This window comes from Rhinatrema bivittatum, chromosome 13 (assembly GCF_901001135.1).
Source record: "Rhinatrema bivittatum chromosome 13, aRhiBiv1.1, whole genome shotgun sequence".
In the NCBI taxonomy this organism is placed as follows: domain Eukaryota; kingdom Metazoa; phylum Chordata; class Amphibia; order Gymnophiona; family Rhinatrematidae; genus Rhinatrema; species Rhinatrema bivittatum.
Window position 1 is genome coordinate 54,069,557 of NC_042627.1, and position 21,715 is coordinate 54,091,271.

At 42.6% G+C, this 21,715-nt stretch overlaps 1 protein-coding gene across 3 annotated transcripts in view; it reads right to left on the reverse strand.

The window, feature by feature from the left end:
• The window catches only part of LOC115074999 (tropomodulin-3-like), a 140,350-nt gene that overhangs the window by 44,485 nt on the left and 74,150 nt on the right, over positions 1 to 21,715 (reverse strand). The window lies entirely within an intron of this gene.

Here is a 21,715-nt window from a genome sequence, read left to right on the forward strand (position 1 = left end):
GTCGGTGTGGTGCAGGCAGTCGGCTCAGTTACCTTGGCTGCCACAAGTGGCTACCACAGCTCATCCACTGCTGCTATTCCCAGCATTCAAGAGTAAGCATATCCAGTGCTCAGTGCCCGCTCTCCCTGTCTCACTCAGACTGGGGATAGGACAGAGGCTGGAGAGCCTCAACAAGGACGAGGCTTAGGAAGAAGAAGAAGGGATGAAGTGCAAAACGTATACTGCACAAAATGAAGCCCCTCTAGGAAGAGGAGGCAGGCGTAATTGTACATGATCTCAGAATGGAGCTCCTACATGTTGAAGAGTCACCTCATGAGGTGCTAAGGGCAGAGCCAGGGTGCTGGACTGGATCTGAACATCAGGCAGTGGTGACTTTTCCATGGCACATTTGATCAGATCTGAAGGCACACTGGTTGGGGAACACTAGGTGTAGCTAGTTTTGCATTACAAACAACATTATTGCAGTGCGTTAATGTGCTATTCACTAAGGGGTATAAAGACTTTTGTGAATATTTTAAATGTGTTGCAATAACACATATTTAGCACATTTTACTAAATAGTATGTCTAGTACCAGGACCTGTTCACCTACAAAAATCAAGCAACACACTATGCTTTTGTTTATTATAATCAAGCCAGTGGAAGAATCCTAAACATGCCTCTTGTACACAGATGTACAAGTGTCCAACACTGTGTAAGGCAAAAATTACGCCATTTGTTTTGAATAAAAACTTGATTCTACAGTATATGTAGGGACCTTTATTTTCAGTTTTTATTTTATTTTTTGTGGGAATTTCAATGTTTAATAATAAAAAAAAAAAAACAGAGGAAAAATGACTTATAACATAGGAGAAAAGTCATTCCCCCCCCCTTTTTTTTTTTTTTTTGTTATAACATTGAAATTCCCAGGTAAAATAAAATAAAAACAAAGGTGCTTAAGTGTATGCTATCTATAAAAATAAAGTATTTAAGAGGAACAAGCCAACACCCAAAAGCCTTACAGCAGCAAAAAAATCCTTCTGCCATGGGGCTGTTCTGTTGGAAGACAAAGACCTCAGTTAATAGAAGCTGTCCCCATTATTCACATCTGGAATAATGGGGACATCTTTAAACCAAATCTCACTGGCTCAGTCCTCTTATTAGTGTGCTTGTGCTTTGGATGATCTCCTGGCTTAAACCCCTCTGCATGCCCTGACATAGCATCCGACCCTTCTCCCATCCCATCAGTAGCTCTACATTATAGGAAGCGGTCCCTTGATTTGTTCCATAACCCAGGGGTGAGCGAAGGAGACACACACTGGCTGCCCAATCAGGGAAGAAAAAAGATGGATTCGCTGGCAAGTCCTGGTGCTGAGGAGGCACTGCAAACTCCGGAATGTAGGGACATTGATGAACGCAGGTCACAACTTAGCCAGGGAGACTAGCTGCTTCTGCTGTAGTGGGCCCAGGAGGGGAGCTTCTTACTCTGTGGCAGAATTGGTCACAGGAACAGCCACTGCGGCGTTCCACAACCCAGGAAGAGCTGCCACCCTCAGGCCTCAGCTTGGGAGGCATTCCTGCGGCAGCATCATGTTGTAGAGAGGCTTTTCCTCAGCGGGGACTGGGCATCTTGATAACATTGAAGGACGGATGGATGGTGCAACATACAGGGAGATACTGCAAGACAACCTGCTTCAGGACACTAAAAAAACTAAAACTTGGGAGAAAGTTCACCTTTTAGCAGGATAATGACCCTAAGCACAAGGCCAAAGCAACACAGAAGTGGTTGAACAAAAAGGTGAATGTTCAACAATGGCCAAGTCAAAGTCCAGATCTCAATCCCATCGAGAATCTGAACAACCTGGAGCAAATCTTCAAGAATGGGCAAAAATCACTCCCAAACCATGCATAGCTGATAGAAACTTACCCCAAAAGATTTTAAAGCTGTTATTGCAAAATGTGGTTCTACCAAGTACTAGTCTGAAGGGGTTGAATACTTATGCAAGCAGCATTTTTCAGTTTTTAATTTTATTTTACAAAAACTGCAGAGAAATAATTAATTGTGACTTTGAAAATTTACTTTAAGAGCATACTTGTTTGCAATAAACAATCTGTGCATCATTTGTAACCCACACAAACTTGCTGACTTTTTAAGGGGGGGTCGAATACTTTTGCAAGCCACACACATACAGTAACCTATCTTAGGTGCCCCTACCAATTGCATGAATGGAAGGGGGGGCTACAGCTCAAAATGTTTGCTTCCCCCCCACCATAACCACTGGGTGAATTTCAAGTCTAACCTTCAAGGGTAGCCTCATTAAGGGTAGCCTCATTAAGGGTAGCCTCATTAAGCTGTAGCCTCATTAAGGGTAGCCTCATTAAGCTGAATGTAATGTGGAAGCAGATAATGCAGTAAATGATTAGGTTTCATGATAATAGTTGCTTCTCTCTGACACATCGGCTCTCTCATGATTTCATTACTAACAGGACCATCACCATGAGGCAGGTAAGCTGAGTGGTTGCCTGGTTGCCTGGGATGCGCCAGGAGAGAAGTGCAGAGCTTCACTGTTGCTGGCGCCTGTCCTCCTCTCTATCCCGTTAACCCACACAATTAACTCAAGAGCAGCTGAAACACATGGGGCTCTGGAGATACAAAATGCTGCACGGGACAGACAAATGATCAGCGAACCCCACAGGCTGCAGGAGAAAAAAAAAAAAAGAGTAGCAGCACTGGTGCCACGTCAAGAGGAACAGTCATATCTGAAGCGCCACGGCAGAGCCCAAAGAGGAGAGGTGCGGAGGGTCTAGGACCCAGCGGCAGTCCTGATTACTCGCCCCTATCAAGACCACATGCTTTCTGGGGACCATCCAGTACTGCAAAGGAATCTCCACACAAGTTATCCTATCATTCAGGGACTTTAGGTAAACTCTGTGCAAGAATAGAAACAAAATGCCATTGAAAAATCTTTTAACAGGAAAAAAAAAATCTAATCTCCCTAGAGACCATTGCCAGATTAGTGGTAAACCGGTACCATCTACAATTCTTTACTACTATGTTAATCTGCAATATGTAAATTCTGTAACCTGCCATACACAATAGATATGTAATGATTATCTTCAACTGCAAGGTATCCGATACTGGGATACTGAACAACAGCAGCTTAATTTTTAGTTCAACTATTTCATTATGTAAACACTTTACATAATCTGCTGGTTTTAACAGTTATGTAACTGACCTCTTGTTTCTAATTGCAATGTATCTGATGCTGCTTTAAAAATATACATTTTGCTAGGACAACAAACAAAGTTAAGTTTGTTTAAATAAAAGAAGCCTTCTCATAACTCTTTATACTACTGAAAACAAATGGGAATAGAGAAAAATACTCTGGATTGCTGCTAAGTATCTACAACGAAACCGTGCCCTGTTTAAAAACAACAACAACAAACACAGGCGTCGGAATGGGGGGTCCTACAGAGGCCATGGCTCCCTCAAAAATTCGGCTGGCAGTGAAACCAGGGGGTGGGAAGGGCAGGCCTCCCCCCCCCCCCAACATCCCACCTCTGTCCTCCATCCACTTCTCCCTTCAGCCCTCATCTCTCTCCACTCATGGTCCCTTCGGCCTGCATCATTACCCCCCCCCCCCCTCATCTCGTCGGCCTCTTTTCTCCACCTCCTACTCTCCTCTTCAGCCCCCCCCCCCTTCCATCTCTTTTCCCCTACTCCCACCCCCTCCTCTTGCTCTCTCTCTTTCTTCTCCCTCCTGACCTCACACTCTTAACCCTAAACTCTTACCCCACCCTCACAAGAAAAACAGCAAAGGCTCGGCAGGCCCAATATAGTTACTGTATTATGTTGGGGCCCCAAAGCCTTCATTGTTCTTGGGAGAAGACCTCTTCTCTCTCCTGTCTACCCTTCAACATCCCACCTATATCCCCAGACCCGTTCTCCTTCAGCATCCCACCTCTCTCTATCCCCACTCCTTGATCTCTCCTCAGCACCAAACATCTCTTTCCCCCCCCTCCCTCCTCCATCTCTTGTCCCATCCTCCCTCCTCCCTGCTGCTAACCCCTCCTCTTGTTTTCTTTTCCCTGCTCCCAAGCTCTTGCCATTGCTCTCTCTCCGTTCTACTCCCACCCAATAATGACGAAGGCTCAGTGGCCGAGCCTCTGTCATTTTTCTTATGGGGGGAGGGCATCATGTGCCATAACAGCCCTCGTTTTTGGTACTTGATGATTTTCTCTCCATACAGTACAGAATAGTCACTCTGGTACCGACATTTCTATTAGTAATGCTGTTTTTGTTATTTTTTCCCCCATTACCACTAGGTCTAGTTTTCTAGATCCATGCATTTAATTGGTCTGGAAATTAATTCAGCTCTGATTTATGGGAAGAATGCATGTAAGGTAGCAATATTACTGATTAGCGGAATATAAATCAAATAAATAAAAAGCTAAACAAAGTAAAAATTTGGCAACGGTAATGTGGGCAGGGCTTGGGGTGGAGCTTGGTTGGGCCCCCTCCCCCCCAACCACCATCTCTGAACAAACAATTTTATGATGTTATTAGGAACAGAACAAAACAAAACAGTAGGGAATCAGAATACACATTACATAAGAACATAAGGCTTGCTGTAACTGGGTCATACCAAGGGTCCATCAAGCCCAGTATTCCTGTTTACAACAGTGGCCAAGCCAAGGATCCCAAGGGGTAGATAGGTTCCAAGCTTCTTATCCCAAGAATAAGCAGTGGATTTCTGCACCGCTACCTTAATAATGGATAATGGACTTTTCCTCCAAGAACTTGTCCAAACCTTTTTTAAAAGCAGCTACATTAATAGCTTTCACCACATCCTCTGGCAATGAATTCCAGAGCTTAATTATGGCTTTGAAGACTAGAACCACACAAGGCAAGCAAGATGGCCGCATAGTCTGAGTCGTTGAAAGCAGCTCCTGTGCCTCTATTTTCCTCTTGGATTTTCTTTAAAGTATGGTGCCTAAAAGATAGGGGAAGGTCAGGGTTTACCCCCCTGAATCCTCTTAAAGGCAGCATTTAATAACTTCTTTTGATTCTCCTTCCCCTGATTCTTCGAGTGGCTTGGGCCCCATTGGGAGTGCCGGTGAAGGATCGCTGACCTCTCCAGGGGGGAGAGATCTCTCTCAGCCTCCGTGCTCAGGTCTCTATGCTGGTTGCTCAGATGCAACGTTCAATTAACGATCGAAGCAGCTCTGACTAATGACCTGTCTGCCACGCGGGAGGGGGCCATTGAGTCGTGGGCGTCTGAGGACTCCTCTGAAGATTTCCTCAGTTTTGGATCCTTCTGTCCAAGATTTGGGAGCTGGACTGACATCTGCCACGCCAGCTCCTATTTCTTCAACTCCTCTGGCTTCGGAAGAACATTTCAAATTGTCATCAAGGCCAACTGAGATAAATCCCAGATAGACCCCAGCATTAATTTCTCGTTTTGGTCTTGAACTGACTGCAGTCACCAGCAAGTTGAATACTTTCATCACTAAACTGGAGCCCCTGGTCTCTTTTCATGATTCTAAGATATGAGAATATGAATTTAAAATTGCTTCTTTTAAGCAGAATTTGGACCACATGGCAACTGTTCAGTCTATTTTTTTTTATTAACAGTTTTTGTCGTAAACAAGTATTCACAATATACATAACCATTAGTACAAGAATGAATGACAAAGTAATTAATTATGCATTACAGTACAATACATCACATCCCCCCTCCCCCCGTTCATTATATGTCGCTATAGTTTATAAAAACTGAAGTTGGTGGTGTCTTCTTTACAGTAGAAATAATAATGTCACTCGCATTCAAGAAGCTTCATCAGTGAAGGGCAATTGTATCCAAGTCCAATAGGGTTCAAAGACAATGTTATATTGATGGAGTTTGTGATAATTGAGGGCAGTTAGCCGATACAGTGTACAGATTCGATCCAAGCGGCAAAGGATCATGGCTAGAATAGGTGGTGCTGGATCCTTCCATAACTTGGCGATTTCCATCTTTGTGGCTGTGCAAAATTGGTAAATGAGAGTTTGCACTGGTAGAGAAAAGGTGTCATCCGGTAGATTGAGAAGTGCCATTTTAATTGTCAACGTGCATGGGGTATGCAGAACTTTCTGAAGAGAGAGTGTCTGAAACAGCTTTCCAGACTGGTTGAATGAGAGAACAGTCCCACCACACGTGAAGATAGGATCCAGGTTGTGAGCACTTTCGCCAACATTGAGGATTAAGTGTGGCACAAAATTTATGTAGTCGAAATGGCATTAAATGCCACCGGTAGAGCAGTTTATAGTTAGTTTCCATAATCCAGGTGGAAATCGAGCCATGGGAAATTCTGGTGAAGATCCGAGACCAGTCATCAGTGGAAAGACAGCAATCGAGGTCCCGCTCCCAGGCCTGTAGATGATGGGGCTGATTTGGTAGTCGAAAGTTCAGCATCTTATAGATTTTAGAGACCAAGCCGCTGGGTGGACGTGTCGAGGAGCAGTAGCCTTCAAAAAGAGATCGCTCGGTTGCCAAAAGGCCTCTTCTCTTTGCTTGTGAGATAAAATGGCTAATTTTCAGGTAGGAGAGAAAGTCAGGGTTAGATAAGTTATACTTAGAGCATAGAACTGTAAATGGTATAATTGAGCCTTGGGAGATAAGATGAGAGATCCGAGTGATACCGGAGTGCTTCCAGTGTGAGAAAGCAGATATGGGAAGGCAGGGTTGGAATGTAATATTATGAAATAGTGCCGTCTGTGAGAAATAGGACGCTTTGCCTAATAATCTATCCTTCCAAATAGACCAAACATTCAGCATGTGCCGAGTTGTGGGCGCCATGTCTGGGTATGGCCGCCACGTCTAACATGGTTGCCATGGTGTCACTTGCAAAGGCATATCTAAGAGCCAGGCTTGTTCCCATCTGTACCCATTGTTTCATGTCGGATAGCCTATGCCACTCTATTACCGGCCTTAGTTGGGCAGCTGCGTAATACCACCCCAAATGTGGTAAGCCTATTCCCCCATGTTCCTTGGCTTGGAAGAGTACTGTTCGAGCTACCCTAGGTGGGCGGTGCCTCCAAAGGAGTCTGGGGAGTTTCCGTTGCCAAATTTTGAATGTAAGGTTGGATATGGCTATGGGCAGGGTCTGAAAGATATAAGAATCTAGGGAACACGTTCATTTTGAGGGTACATAGCCGGCCGAGCCAGGATAGTGGAAGTCGTTCCCATTTACTGAGGTCACGATCAATATTTTGAAGTAGAGGGACATAATTAACTTGATAGAGATCGGTTATGTGTTTGCCTATGTTGATTCCCAGATATTTGAGTTAGTGGAGGCCCATTTGAAAGGATGACCGAGTTTCAGTTCAGTCTCCATCTGGGGCGGGCAGGAAATGTTGAGGATTTCAGATTTGTCCCAGTTGATTTTAAAACCAGAGACTGCACTGAACTTAGCAAGCTCAGATTCAATCTCCGGAAAGGACAAGTCAGGATAACCTACAGTAAGCATAATATCGTCGGCAAACAGAGATTTTATAAGTATGTTGTCCTAAAGTATATCCGTGAATACCAGAATTATTCCTTATCTGGATAGCTAGCGGCTCCAGAAATATGGCGAAGAGTAGCGGTAAGAGGGGACAACCCTGTCTAGTGCCCCTTTGCACCAAAAAGGGATCAGAATAGCCTCCATTTATTTTTAGGGAAGGTCCCAAAAAACACGAAGGTAGGCAATCTAAAAAAGCCGTCAGGATTGCAAAAAAGATTAGATGCCACGGTCTTTTTCAAAAACTTTATTGAAGTGGAGACGTCTCTAAAATGTTCAAAAAGAAAAAAAAATACTTTAAAAATATAAAAGAATTGGATCGATCCACAAAAGAAAACAAAAACTCAGGATTAAAAGTAGAATAGATCTATTAAAAATGAAAAAGGAATCAAACTGGAATAAACTGCATTCTTCATCTCCCATAGAACAGAGACAGATGCGCTTTGTGCTTTGGTACCCTGGAAAGAAAGCTAATATATAACAGTTAATATAATGATTAAAATGAAATTTAAACATGACATTACAGGTTCCTTAAAAGTCAAACTACTGTTATACCTTAATTCAGAAAAAACAATCATAAAGCTACTTTCCTTTCTATGATGGTTCACCTCTAGGAGGCGCTGTCCCCTGTAATAAGAGCTACTTCCTTTTACAAATCTAAAACCTTTTTGTTTTCCTATGCTTGTAAACTCCTAACTCGCCTTCTAAAAGAGAAACTTAAAACAGACAACTTTGCATTTAATTAGAAGTCATTTTATTTCCATCCAATATGCATATGTTCCACAAAGTTCTTACTACCAAATCCTGTAAATACCCTAAATAGAAATACGAATCATTTCCAAAAGCACAGACATATCAGCTAGGAGTCTGGAAGTCTGCAAAATAAAAGGATGACACATACTAATATGCATTAACCAAAAGTTTTTCTTACTGGCACATAAATAGATAATAGGCATTGCTGCTTAACTCTCTGCTGTTCACCGTCTCACAATCTTTCTCCTTTACATAACGTCTAACCAGTCCACAAAACAAGCCCGACTCTGGCCGAGTTTTGCCGTTATCAAAACGGCTGCCTCAGTGGCTTCGATACGTTTGGACTCAGGTTGGTTGAAACAACTGTGAACTTGTATGTCAAGTCTTTCTTTACAAGTATAATCTGCTGTGATATTGATTATTTTGTTTTAAATATGATTCTTAATCTTGTTAATGCGATTCATCTATTGGTGTGCCAATCAGACTATGCACTGGATATGCACTACGAATAACGCAGCTTACGCTTCACAACAGAGTCATGACTCGAATCGCATTAGCAATCCATTTATTTTTAGACAGGCCGTGGGAGAGGTATAAAGAGCACGTAGCCAGTGAAGGAAGGGATCGCCACAGTTCATAGCTTCCAGGGTCTGAAATAAGAAAGGCCAATGGACCATGTCAAAGGCCTTTTCTGCATCAATGGCCAGCAACAAGGTGGGCATGGGCTGTTTAGTAGAACCCCACAGGATGTTGGTAATTTTACGTACATTGTCGCTTGCCATACGACCTGGAATAAATCCAGCCTGGTCAGAGTGGATAATTTGTGCTATAAAACAATTCAGTCGATTTGCTAATATTTTAGCTAGAATTTTTAAGTCCAAATTAATCAGGGAAATGGGGCGATAGGATGCACATAGTGCAGGGTTTCGGCCTGGTTTGGTAAGGATTGTGATACTGGCCATATTGGAAGATGGAAGAAGTGAGCCTCCATCCTGGAGGTAAAGAGTTGTTGCAAGTATGAAACAATATGTGGGCCGAGAGTTTTGTAAAATTTAGCGGTTAGGCCATCGGGGCCTGGGGCTTTACCTATTTTTAATTGCTTTAGAACCTCTAATATCTCGGGAGTAGATAAGGGGGCATTTAATATAGTCCTCATATCCTGTGATAAACATGGTAGAGGTATGGATTGTAGCTATGTCTCTATAGATGCCTGGGAGATATGCGTCTCAGCTGTGTATAAATTCTGATAAAATTTAAGAAATTACTGTGTGATAGCTAAGTTGGAGGATTCAATCTGTCCCTGATAGTTTTTGATTTTAAGAATATGATTCTGAAGTGAAACCTTTTTTTAATTGATGGGCTAGAAGTTTACCGGCCTTATTTCCCCCCTCAAAGTGGAGCTGGCGAGTCAAGGATAAGGAGTGCGTGATATGATCTAGTTCTAATCTATGGAGGTCCTCTCTAGCCCTAGTAAGAGCAGTAAGTATTTTGGGTGATTTGCCTTGCATATGTTGGTGTGAAAGTGATACAATATGGTTTCACAACTAGGAGCCGTCAGCCTCCCTCCTCTTTTTCAAGTATGAGGAACGGTAGATAAAGTGACCTCTGATGTATGCTTTAAAAACATTCCCACACCAGGATTGGAGACTGAACAGACCCTGCATTAGTATGGAACAAATCAGATACCGTTGTGGTCAAGGCAGTGATATATTGAGGATCATTTAACAATGAATCGTTGAACCTCCAGAATCGTTGGCCCTGGTCTTGGGAGGAGAGGCCAGTATCTATAAGAATGGGAGCGTGATCAGACCAGGTTATGATGCCTATTTCAGCTTTCTGTATCAGATAGTATAGGGATTTATCCACCATGAAGTAATCGATTCTGGAGTATGAGTCATGAGCTTTCGAGCAGAAAGAATAGGAACGGGATCATGGAAATTTGACTCTCCAGGTATTGATTAAATGGAAATCTGTCATGAGAGCCTTTAGTGCTCCAGTATGAGAGAAGGCTGTAGAGGTGCGACCTTTGGAAGTATCTAATGACTGGGAGAGCACAACATTAAAGTCACCACCTAGTATAAACATGCCAACATTATGCTGAAGAAGCAACTGATGAATTTCCGTGAAAAATTCAGCTTGATCCCTGTTTGGAGCATATATATTGAGCAGGGTATATTCAGTCTCCTTAATCTTGACTCATAATAATAAATATCTGCCCTTGGGATCCGGCTTATATAAGATACATTCTACTACCAGGCTGGCGGCAAACAGGATTCCCACACAATCAATCTTACTATATAATATGGTGGGTTATATTGTACAACTTTCTTGAATGTTACAACAACGGATGGTGGCATGCTGGATTAAGACCGCTATTTCTCCCTGCCCTTGACCACTTACTATTATGGCCAAACTAAGAATGGTTTCCATTAATACTAAGGAGTTGAACTCCCCTCAGAAATGGTCTTTGCTTTTTCGAGAACTTAATGTACTCAAGTCTGAGATAATCTTCTTGCAGATATGAATCTTTAATGAAGTCCTCTAAATTTACCCCCCCCCCCCCCCCCCGTATTAGAACACCTGTCCTTGGCCAAAAAACCAGCTAATAGTGAGGCCCCAAGAAAAAAAATCTCCAAAAATATAAGGGTACTAAAAAGCCTGATCCAATAGAGGGTAGACTTTCAAAAAGGAGTTTGCCACCTAGACCTTTAGGGCTGCAAAGGGCATTTTGAGAAGCAGGGAGGGGCTTAAGTGGCTAGCGCAAAACCACCACCAGTACACATTTTATATCACGAGGAATATAGTTTTTTAAATAAGTACATTTCAGCACATTTGATATTCTGCCTTTTCCCTAAAGTTGGTCTCAAGGATTACAATAAGTTTAAATGAACAAAGGCATTAGAAAGCTTACAGTCAAATCAGAATTTGTAATTAATACAGCAGAGGCATAGTAGGGTTAAGTCTAACCGGCTAGGTCAGAGTCAATTTCCAGCCACACGCTCCTCATTGTTTATTTCATTGTTTATTTAGGACATGCTTTTCCAACAAAAATTGTTCAAAGTGAGTGACATCAGCGAAATCAGTCATCGGGTAGAGTTACAAATATTGTACAAAAGCAGTATCAGCAGTGGCTTTGGGCTTTCACTGGGCAGTGCTCCAGAGGGCATTGCTGCTTTGGAGGGATCGAGGTCCCTTAAGCAAAAACAACTCAGGATCGCGGCTGATAAGGAGCATAAACTTGAGTGGCTCTAGCATTGCTGGTAAGATACCGAATAAATCAGCCTCCTAAGGCTTTCTTCCCTATTCTGTGTTTATAGGTGGGAAAAAAAACCTCTGGGAATCAGGCCCTAAATGCCTTTAAAAAAAGTCTCTCTATAATTATACTTCCTAAGGATTGAAATAGTAAACAGTGATATATATACATATGGAACATGACAACAAATACTGGAACGGGTTAAGTGAAATACTGCTGGGGGACGGAGAGTGGACAGAGCCTGAGGGGCTGAAAGAACTTACGCCCTTCGCAATTTGAATTGCTTGCTTGACTTTTGCCTGAATTATTTCTTCGACATTTGCTAACCATTTCCTGGTTCCGGCGCCTGACGTCATCAAGGGGAGGGACCGGTAGTCCTAAAACCGGACCCCCCCTCGGCGAGAACTCGGGGACGGAGAGTGGACAGAGCCTGAGGGGCTGAAAGAACTTACGCCCTTCGCAATTTGAATTGCTTGCTTGACTTTTGCCTGAATTATTTCTTCGACGTTTGCTAACCATTTCCTGGTTCCGGCGCCTGACGTCATCAAGGGGAGGGACCGGTAGTCCTAAAACTGGACCCCCCCCTCGGCGCGCAGTCGCCGTCCTGGCGCGCGGTCGAACCCACGCCAGCAGCCAAAAATCTGCAAACCGAAGAAAGAGAGTAAGAGAAAGAGAATTTCTAATAAATAAGTAAGTGGTAATATTTATTTCTTTTAAATCCTTGAACCACTCTCTGTCCCTCATTGAAGGTCCTAATGGTTATATAACATCAAGGTGATGTCTGAGAAAGATATACCTATTTGAATAATGCCCCATACTAAGAGGAAGGGCAGATTGCGCCCAGAGACCCCGACTGCTCTCAATCTAGCCTCTTCTCAACCGTTAATAGAGAACTTTCTCAGAATATTAAATGTAGATACTCCGGGAGCATCCGAATTAGATATGGAGCAGGAGCAACTACCATTACCTCAGGATCAATTACAGACTTCTTTAAGCCCCGGAGCACCTTTGACTCCAGAACTGCCTAAGTATCCACTCAATCCAGATTCAGAAGGGCTAAATCCTACCAAAGATGTGGATTTAATACCCAACCTCGGGGAGGGACTTGGAACTTGTGTGAATACAGGAGGAAGTTCCGCAGATATTTCATTAGTAGTAGTCGAGGAGAGTAACGAAGAAAGACCTATATCTATGGACCCCTCTACATCAACACCAAAAGGCGCAACAGGAGGAGTAGAGCTTGGTAACTACTCACAACTTGGTGAAAATCTCATTAAGAAAGGAAATTCTCAATTTAAAGTAAATTGTGCTGTAACACTTGAAAATATATGGGAAGTTTTAATGGACTTAAAAACATCTATGAAAAATTTAGAAGTAAAAATGTCTGAAGTACAAATACAAGGGAAAATGGTAGAAGAAAATGTTAAGAAAAATTCTGAGAAATGTGAGATTTTAGAGAAACAATTAGTCCAGATTCAGGAAGTACAATTAGGGCTGATAAAGGGGGAAACCTCGAATTCTAGAAGATTAGAGGTGCTTGAAAATAATTCTCGTTATAAAAATCTGAGAATATTGAATTTCCCCTCTGTAAAATTAATATCTCCTTTGGAACAATTTAAGAGATTTTTGAATGAAAATTTATTAATTTCCTCTGAGAATATGCCTATTATAGAAAAAATCTTTTTCATTGTAACAAAAAAGCAAGAAAATTTTGATGTGTTAAATCAGACCCATCCATTAGTAAATCTTACAGATTTCATCGAAGAATCAATGGAAAATCAAATTGAGTCAAGAGGTACCCTATGTGTGAAGTTTCAAAAGATAGAAGATAGGGATAATGTATTAAAATTATTCTTAAGAAATCGGGAAAAGTTATATCTTAAAGGGAAAATTTGGATGTACCCAGACATCATAAAAAATACACAGATAAGGAGGAAAAACTTTCTTCAGATGGTCTCAGAAGTAAAGCAGTTGGGAGCCCAGATGATAGTTTATTTCCCCTGTAAATGCATCGTAAAGCATTTAAATGAACGATACGTATTTTTAGAACCATTGGAACTTAAAAAATTTATAGATTCAAGAAAAAAAAATGAATTTTTCACCAGGTGGTCATAGGTTTTGTATATTGATATTGCATTTGAACTCATCTATTCCTTAAGTAATTTTGCCTAATATATGCTCCAGATTAATTGAACTAGGATCTTCTTTTTCCTTATAACTGGCAATGTATAAATAGAATTTCTTTTTATTTTTTCCTCTTTTTTGTATTTGACATGTTAACTGCTGTCAAAATTTTATAAACTGCATAAATAAATTAAAAAAAAAAAAAAAGTGAAATACTGCTCTTGGCGCTAAAGTGAATTAATTCACCGTAAAAAAAATTCCCCAAATTAGTCACAATTGGATTAACTATGTGTGTATTTTCCAGTGAAAACAGTCTGTGGGTGATCTGCATTAAATATGTGACTAGGGCACATAAAATATTTTGAGGGCAGTTTTGAGTCGCCCTGCAAGAGCCCTTAAAGCTCATTGGAACATTTCTAGCCCAGCAGGTTCAAACTCTACGTAGGGAGATACAAATAAACTGCTCTATGCATACCTTGCCAGGATGGACCAGGTGTCACGCCTTTCCCCAAAATAGGCACGCTGTGAACAGTACTCGTACCTTTCCACTGAGGGAGGAGCAACCTTGAAGGGGGCTCTCTCTGTGTAAAACACCCGGAGAATCTCTTGGAAAATTGCTCCCTTTCTGACCACCTCTGGCTATCTCCTGGTCAAATCAGAAAACAGCTTGCAGTGTGCCAGCTCCCTGACCGGCCCCCATATGAGAGTCCAAAAGCAACTTTAGCAAGGAAAGAATTGCCACCAATGCACTCCAGGCCAAGTTACAGGTCAGATTTGCAATTCCCCCTTTCACCCCTCTTCCTAGTCAATAATGCTACGGTCACCGCACTATGCACGCATGCCATTCAGCACAGAGAACATTTGCATCAATGAAAGGTCTGTTTAGAAAGCAGCTTCACGTAACTTGATGTGACAGCTTTTGTCTTTTTAAGGTCTTGTTTGGCAACCGTAGTGGAATGCGATTAGAAACTTAGATATGGGCAAGATGGGGGGAGGGAGCGAGGGTAGTGTACTACTTCCGTAATGGATATGACGGACTGGAAAGTTGGTTGATTTCTGTTATATTGTATACTCTGAAGATTCCAATAAAAAGATTAAATTGTTAAAAAAAACACAAAAAATCTCCACACAGATTTATAAAGTGCAAAGTCCAAAGTGATAAACACAAAAGTGGAGCTTCTGCATTTGACATTCAGCTCGAATATCCTTTTGCAGTAAGATTACAATTAACATAAGAACATAAGAAACTGCCATGCTGGGTCAGACCAAGGGTCCATCAAGCCCAGCATTCTGTTTCCAACAGAGGCCAAAACCAGGCCACAAGAACCTGGCAATTACCCAAACACTAAGAAGATCCCATGCTACTGATGCAATTAATAGCAGTGGCTATTCCCTAAGTAAAATTGATTAATAGCCATTAATGGACTTCTCCTCCAAGAACTTATCCAAAACTTTTTTGAACCCAGCTACACTAACTGCACTAACCACATCCTCTGGCAACAAATTCCAGAGCTTTATTGTGCATTGAGTGAAAAATAATTTTCTCCGATTAGTCTTAAATGTGCTACTTGCTAACTTCATGGAATGCCCCCTAGTCCTTCTATTATTTGAAAGTGAAAATACGGTAACCGAGTCACATCTACTCGTTCAAGACCTCTCATGATCTTAAAGTCCTCTATCATATCCCCCCTCAGCCGTCTCTTCTCCAAGCTGAACAGCCTTCAGCCTTTCCTCATAGGGAAGCTGTTCCATCCCATTTATCATTTTGGTTGCCCTTTCTCTGTACCTTCTCCATCGCAACTGTATCTTTTTTGAGATGTGGTGACCAGAATTGTACACAGCATTCAAGGTGCAGTCTCACCATGGAGCAATATAGAAATCACACATCATCATAAGGTGGTTACTGACAAGACTAAATTAATTTGGTCTATATTTTTCACCTCTTTTTTTTTTTAATAGCATTTCTGTAGCTACAAAAACAAAAATTCCCTGAAAGATTGAAAAAAAAGTTAGCAACGTTTTGCATTTGGCTGCAGTGTCGTCACAGAAGCAGCCTGACTAAAAAAGCATGTACTGAATTGCTTCTACTGGTCTGCGCCATAGATGATGGAACTGCCAATTTCTTTGGGTACTAAACATGCGAGGGACTGAGACATAAAGAGGAAAGAGATCAGAATGATTATAGGTGTTGCACTGAAATGTTTCCCCCGCCCTCAACTCTACCACGTGGGTTATGTAAGTGAATGCATTTTCCCTTACATCAATTTTACCTAGGAATAGTGTGCGCGCCATGTTTCTCTAATTAGAAATGACCTGCATGCTAAACAGGTTGTTGGGAGGGACCTTACTGCATTAAGTTATTCCAGTTAAAGGCTATCGCCAACAAGCCCTTCAGCTCTGCAATAGCTCAAGCTCTCCTGTCTAGGGTTGTGTCACAGCCCTCTTGCACTTGCTTTGACACAAGCAGTGCAGGCAGGCAAGCTGCAGCATGAAACTTCAGTGCTCACACTGACATTTTTCCACACCCTGTATAAACCCTCTTCTCTCTCGCCAACTCACAGGTAAACATACTCCAACGTAAGTGCACACACAAACTTAAGCCCTTACGGAAACTAAAAGCAATTGTGGTTTAAAGAAAAAGAAAACCAGAAAAAAACACAAAACAGCAGTTATGGGTAGAGCCAGGGCTGATCTTTTCGTTAGGTAGGGTTGTCAACTTGTCTGCTGACCACGACTGGACACTGGAAGACAGGGGAGGGGGAAGAGTCCTCCTTCCTTATTTGCATATACTGCAGATCCTGCCACTTGGAGCTCACACAGTACTAGGCGCGTTGGTGTGGGCTTGGCCCTCAGAAAACCACGAGCATGCTAAATTACAATATAATAAACTTCCCATATTAAAAGAGCACTAATTGCCAGCAATTAAACACCAACAACTAGCGGTGTTGTTAGGTATTTAAAAGGTCTGGGGCATAAGCCTTGCCCTCCCTCCGAGATTTTTTTTTTTTTTTTAACAATTAACAATCACAATCAGCAGCTCTTCTTCCCCCTCACCCCTTCAGAGACCAATCCTACAAAACAATAGATCAAATATACCATACCGAACCACACTATCAGACTCAAACAGTAAAGACAACACTGCAGTTCTTATAAGAGGCCCTAGGACAGGAAATCCGAGTAAAACACAAAGATATGAGAGATGCAGAGCCCAATCAAGAAACTAAAAAATAAAATGCTTTTTTCCCCCTTTACCTTGGTTATCTGGACTTTTTTTTTTTTTTTTTAAATCAGGTTCATTGCAGTCTCTCTTCTAACTCGTTTCCTCTCCTCTTTTCTTCACTTCCTCCCCTACACCTACCTCCAACATTGATCTTCACCTTTCAATCTCTCTTCTGCCTTCCTATCCCACTCATAGCCAGATTTCACTCTTCTCCCCCTCTCTCAATGTCCTTTTCATCTCTCTCATCCCCTTCTCAAACCATCCCTCATGCCACCCCTTCCTTTCACTCCTTCTCCCACCTATTTCACCTTTTTTGTCTTTCACCCACTCCCCTAGAACCCCCCATTTCCACCCTCCATAGCCCTCAGCTCCTCTTCTCTAGGCTCAGTTACTTTTGTCACTCACCTGCCTGCCTCCAGCCCGTTTCTTCTTACTCTCTTACCCAGCCACCTCTCTACACTCTCTCACCCATTTCATAGACCCATCCCTTTCCACTACCTCCCACCACATCTTGACCCATCTCCAACAATTAACACTTTCCTTCTAACCCACATCTGACATCCACAGTTCCATCTCATATCTCTCAGCCTAACGCACCCCCACTCTCCCCCTTCCACCCAATTTCCAAGTCCCTATTCTAGGCATTCATCCACAAGAACCGGCTCTCCCCAGTCCCAAAGTCTCTACTCTCCCCAACCATCCCTGAGCATCAACTTCCTCCCCCACACATGACCTCCGTCCCCCCTTCCCCCAATATGGATGTGCCTAATACTCCCCCCTACCACCACCACCAAATCTGAGCATCCCCTTCTCCTTCACTCCTCCCCCCCTAATTTTCACTCTCTTTCCAATCTCCACCCATCTCCCCAATTCCCTTCTCTCCCTTACACCTCCCATCCCCAAATCCATCTTCTCTGGAGTCCCTGCATCCTCTCCAGTCCTCCCTTGCAGCTTTAAGTTTGTTCTTTTGGATACTTTGCCCCCTTTTCTCTGCACCTCCCTCCCCCATACCGTCTCTGGCTCTTTCAACCACTCCAGAGGTTCTTCCTTCTGCAGCGCTGACATTTCAAGTCTGCCGGGTTGCCGGGTTGTCTGGTCAGCTATTTAAACCATGTGGCTCTGTGCCTTGTGAAAAGTTGACGAGTAAACTACATGGGTGGAGACCAGAAGCATCGGTGCAGTAAAAGGTAAAAAATCCGGGATCGGGTTTTAAGTGCCAGACTGAGTATAGAAGAGGGAGGTCCTGGGAGAAAAAGGCAAGGACAGAGCAGCTGAAAAATAAGTTTAAAGCTCCAAGGGGGGAACTGGAGGGTATGGGGAAGGCTAGGGGCACGGGCCTCATGTTTGCATACCCGACAACGCTGAGATAGGGTCAAGGGGAAGAGCTGGTAGCAGAAGGCAGCAGCAGTGCAGCACTTTGAACCCCGCAGAGCCAAAGGAAGAGTAGCAGGCAGTGCAACATGCCCGGCTGCCCGAGCTTCTGCATGGGTCTCCTCTCACACTTTATTCTACAGCTGCAGCGGGAGCAACTGGTGCCTGATCGGATCACCCCTGCCAAGCTTGCTCTGACTGGCCAGCACCTGAGCAAGCCTTTTTGGACTGGATATCACAGAGTCCGGTTACCCTTGTAACCGGACATTCTACAGCGGGCTGGAAAAGCGGGCTGTCTGGTCCAAAATCAGGCAGTTGGTCATCCTACCATTAGGAGAAATACACGGGTGCCTGGAGTACCAAAAAAAATGTTTGGGAGAGGGGCACATAATTCCAGAAACCTCTGGGTACCACCAGGCACTCAAGAAAGGAGCAGATCATAAAAACATTTTTAAAACTCGGGGGCTGCCACTTCCCGACTGACAAATCTCGTGCTTCACGAGATCAGCAGTCATGATGTCAGACGTGCGATCCTGCAAGTTTTAAAAAGGTTTATGGTGGTGGCACTGGGCCATTGGGGGATCCCATTCTACCAGTGGCTCAAGACTGCAAGAAATGTCTTCCCCTTCCCGGGAGCCCACTCCGCCAGCAACCAAAGACCATAACAGGACACCTGGAACTGCAGCAATGAAGAAGGGGGAGAGAGAAATGAATGCTGGGTAGGAAGGGGAGAGAAGAAAGGATACTGGAGAGATGAGGGCCATTAATATACTTAACCCTTAATCTGATTATAATCCACTTTGAGACCATCATTGGCAAAAAACGGAATATCAAATATTGTAAACAAACAAAAAAAAAAAGAGGGTGCTGGGGAGGTGGAAGAGACAGAAAAATATGCTGGGCACAGTGGAAAGAGGGCAAAGAGTGAGCGATGCATGGAGAAAAGGAGGAAGAAGGAGAGGGAAGAGAGGCTGCTCAGGGAGAGAGGGGGGGATGCTGGGCAGAGGGTGCGAGAAGGGAAGGGAATCTATGCGGAGTGACTGCCGCCACAGAAGGCAGCACTGCGTTGGATGGAACTGCCATCACTGCCACCCCCTAGGCAAATTAGTAGAAAGGAAAGGGTACAAGGCGGAAGGTTAACTTAAGGCATGAGTTATCCTCGTACCCGCTTGTAGGAGCATCCGAGGTCCTGTCCGTCTCACTTATTGTACCTTCATAACTGCCTGGTTGCAATTAATTGCTGGGACGGTAGATAATAAATTGCCGCTGTATACAACTAAAACCAAGATAATAGTGCTCAGCAATTTCCCTCCACCCTGCAATTTAGCAAGTGGCATATTCTGTGTTGTCACCCAAGTTAGAAACGTAGGAGTCATCTTAGAACCTCATCTTTAGTTCCAATCTCTAGTAAAATCTGTAGTGAGGAGCTGATATTTTAAGCTAATACTCTTACAGTGATCTTCGAACTGCATTACAGCTATGGGGATTTTGACAGGTCTCAAATTGTAGTAATTCAGTCTACATTGGACTTCCCTCATCAGGTGGTGTAAACTCAGGGGCTCAGTTTGACCCTAACACTGCAGTTTTACAGCCTCTCCGGTGGCTGCCCATCCGGTGGAGAATAAACTTAAAACCCTTGTTCTAATGCACGACCACTCAAGACCTTGTGTATCTGTGCGCTTTTAAAACTTTGTTTTAAAAGCGCACAGATACACAAGGTCTTGTGTATCTTGTGTATCTTGTGTATCTTGTGTATCAGATACATAATAGACAAACAAGGGCTCCGAGATCTGACTGCAGCTTAATGGATGAATCTTCTGCCCGGATAATTCTGCTTGCTGAGAAATAGTATGTGAAAGACCTTTGCGATGGCTGGCCCTATATTTCTGGAGCTCCCTTTCAGATGAGGATTGTATGGAAGTATGATTTAACACCTTCAAAAACAACTCAAAACATCCTTCAAGGAGGCAATCATTATAAAGGGCCCCTTTGAGCATTATTAAGAAAACTGTGCTAAAAATCCAAAAAGATATCATCATCATCATCACTGGCTTCCATCATGCAAGACCGGGAACAGTTTGCAAAGCACACGAAGCCTGATAAGGCTTGATGACTACTAAGGGAGGTGTAATAATGGATCTACTTGATTTCTATACTGACATTAAACGGCTACCGGTATATAAAAAAAAGTTAAAATAAACTAACTAATTCATGTTTACAGTGTTGCTGCCCCATATAGTCTACAACCTATGGGCCCTATTTACTAAACATGTTTCCCATAGACACAAAATGGAAGAAAACCATATGTTCGCGATGTTTGTACAAGGTCATACAATGAGTAAGTGGACAAGACAAATGAATCAAGTCTTCAAGTTCACAGCTCTGTACTGCAGCTACTAATTTACTTTGCCAATTCACAATACAATTCTCACGTTACCGTCTCTAAATTCTCAGATTTGCATGCCAGAAACCGGTTTTTATTTTAGATAAAACAGCAGTCATACAACTGGCCTTTCGTTTGCTCTCTCTGTAAAACTGATGATTTTATTCATAGAAATACACTTTAAAAAATAGCTTGTAATAATCAGAAGGATGTGCACTCCGAAATCAAAACCACTAAGTCATTCAAAGAGCTGGAGAAGACCTGCAAGATGAATAACTTCTCTGTCCATGTCCCCTTCCCCGATGCAGCTATCTTTGTTGGTCCACATCTGCCACTGACAGAGGAGCTCAGGAGGTCTTTCTGACAGGAATGGCTGGCTTTAGAAATTAGTTTTGAATGCTTAGTTTATTTTTAACTTCAGGTAGATACACCGGATCAGATATACAAACATGGAGCATCCCACAAAATGTGCCATTGTTGTTTTAGAAAACAACTAAAGAAAAACCCCAATCAATTATCAAAAATAATATCAAGTCCACCTTGAAATTTAAAGGAATGCTCTGTCCACAAAGTGTCATACTGTGGTGGGCATCATTATAACCACAGCGCCTTTAAAACAAGATAATTTTATCTACATAAAAAAAAAAGATTTAAAGAAGGAAAAAATTAACCAATGTTCAGAAACTTCATGAAGCAACTGTAATTCTCACCAGCGTACATTTTTTACTGCATGTCCAGCAGGAAGCATGTTCTCGTTTGTCCAATATTTCAATATCCCATATGGTTCACAAAATACATATCTCAATGTCCCGGCACAGCTGCATTTCAGCATCAACACGTGTCCGCCTTGGGGGATCAGAAATTCTATCCAAATGATCATAATCTTCTTATTATTTTAATGATAAATGGTCTTAACTGCATTTAAAAGGTTCAGAGACTCAAATCTGGAAGGCACTTATACAGAGCTGTATGAATGTCACAGGATTTCTTAAAACCAGTAAGGGCAATGGAATGTCTTTTTGGGTTTGGGGGGGGCCTCAAGCCAACAAGTTCCACCCCTTCCCCATTCCCTCCCTCCCACTGGTCTCTCTC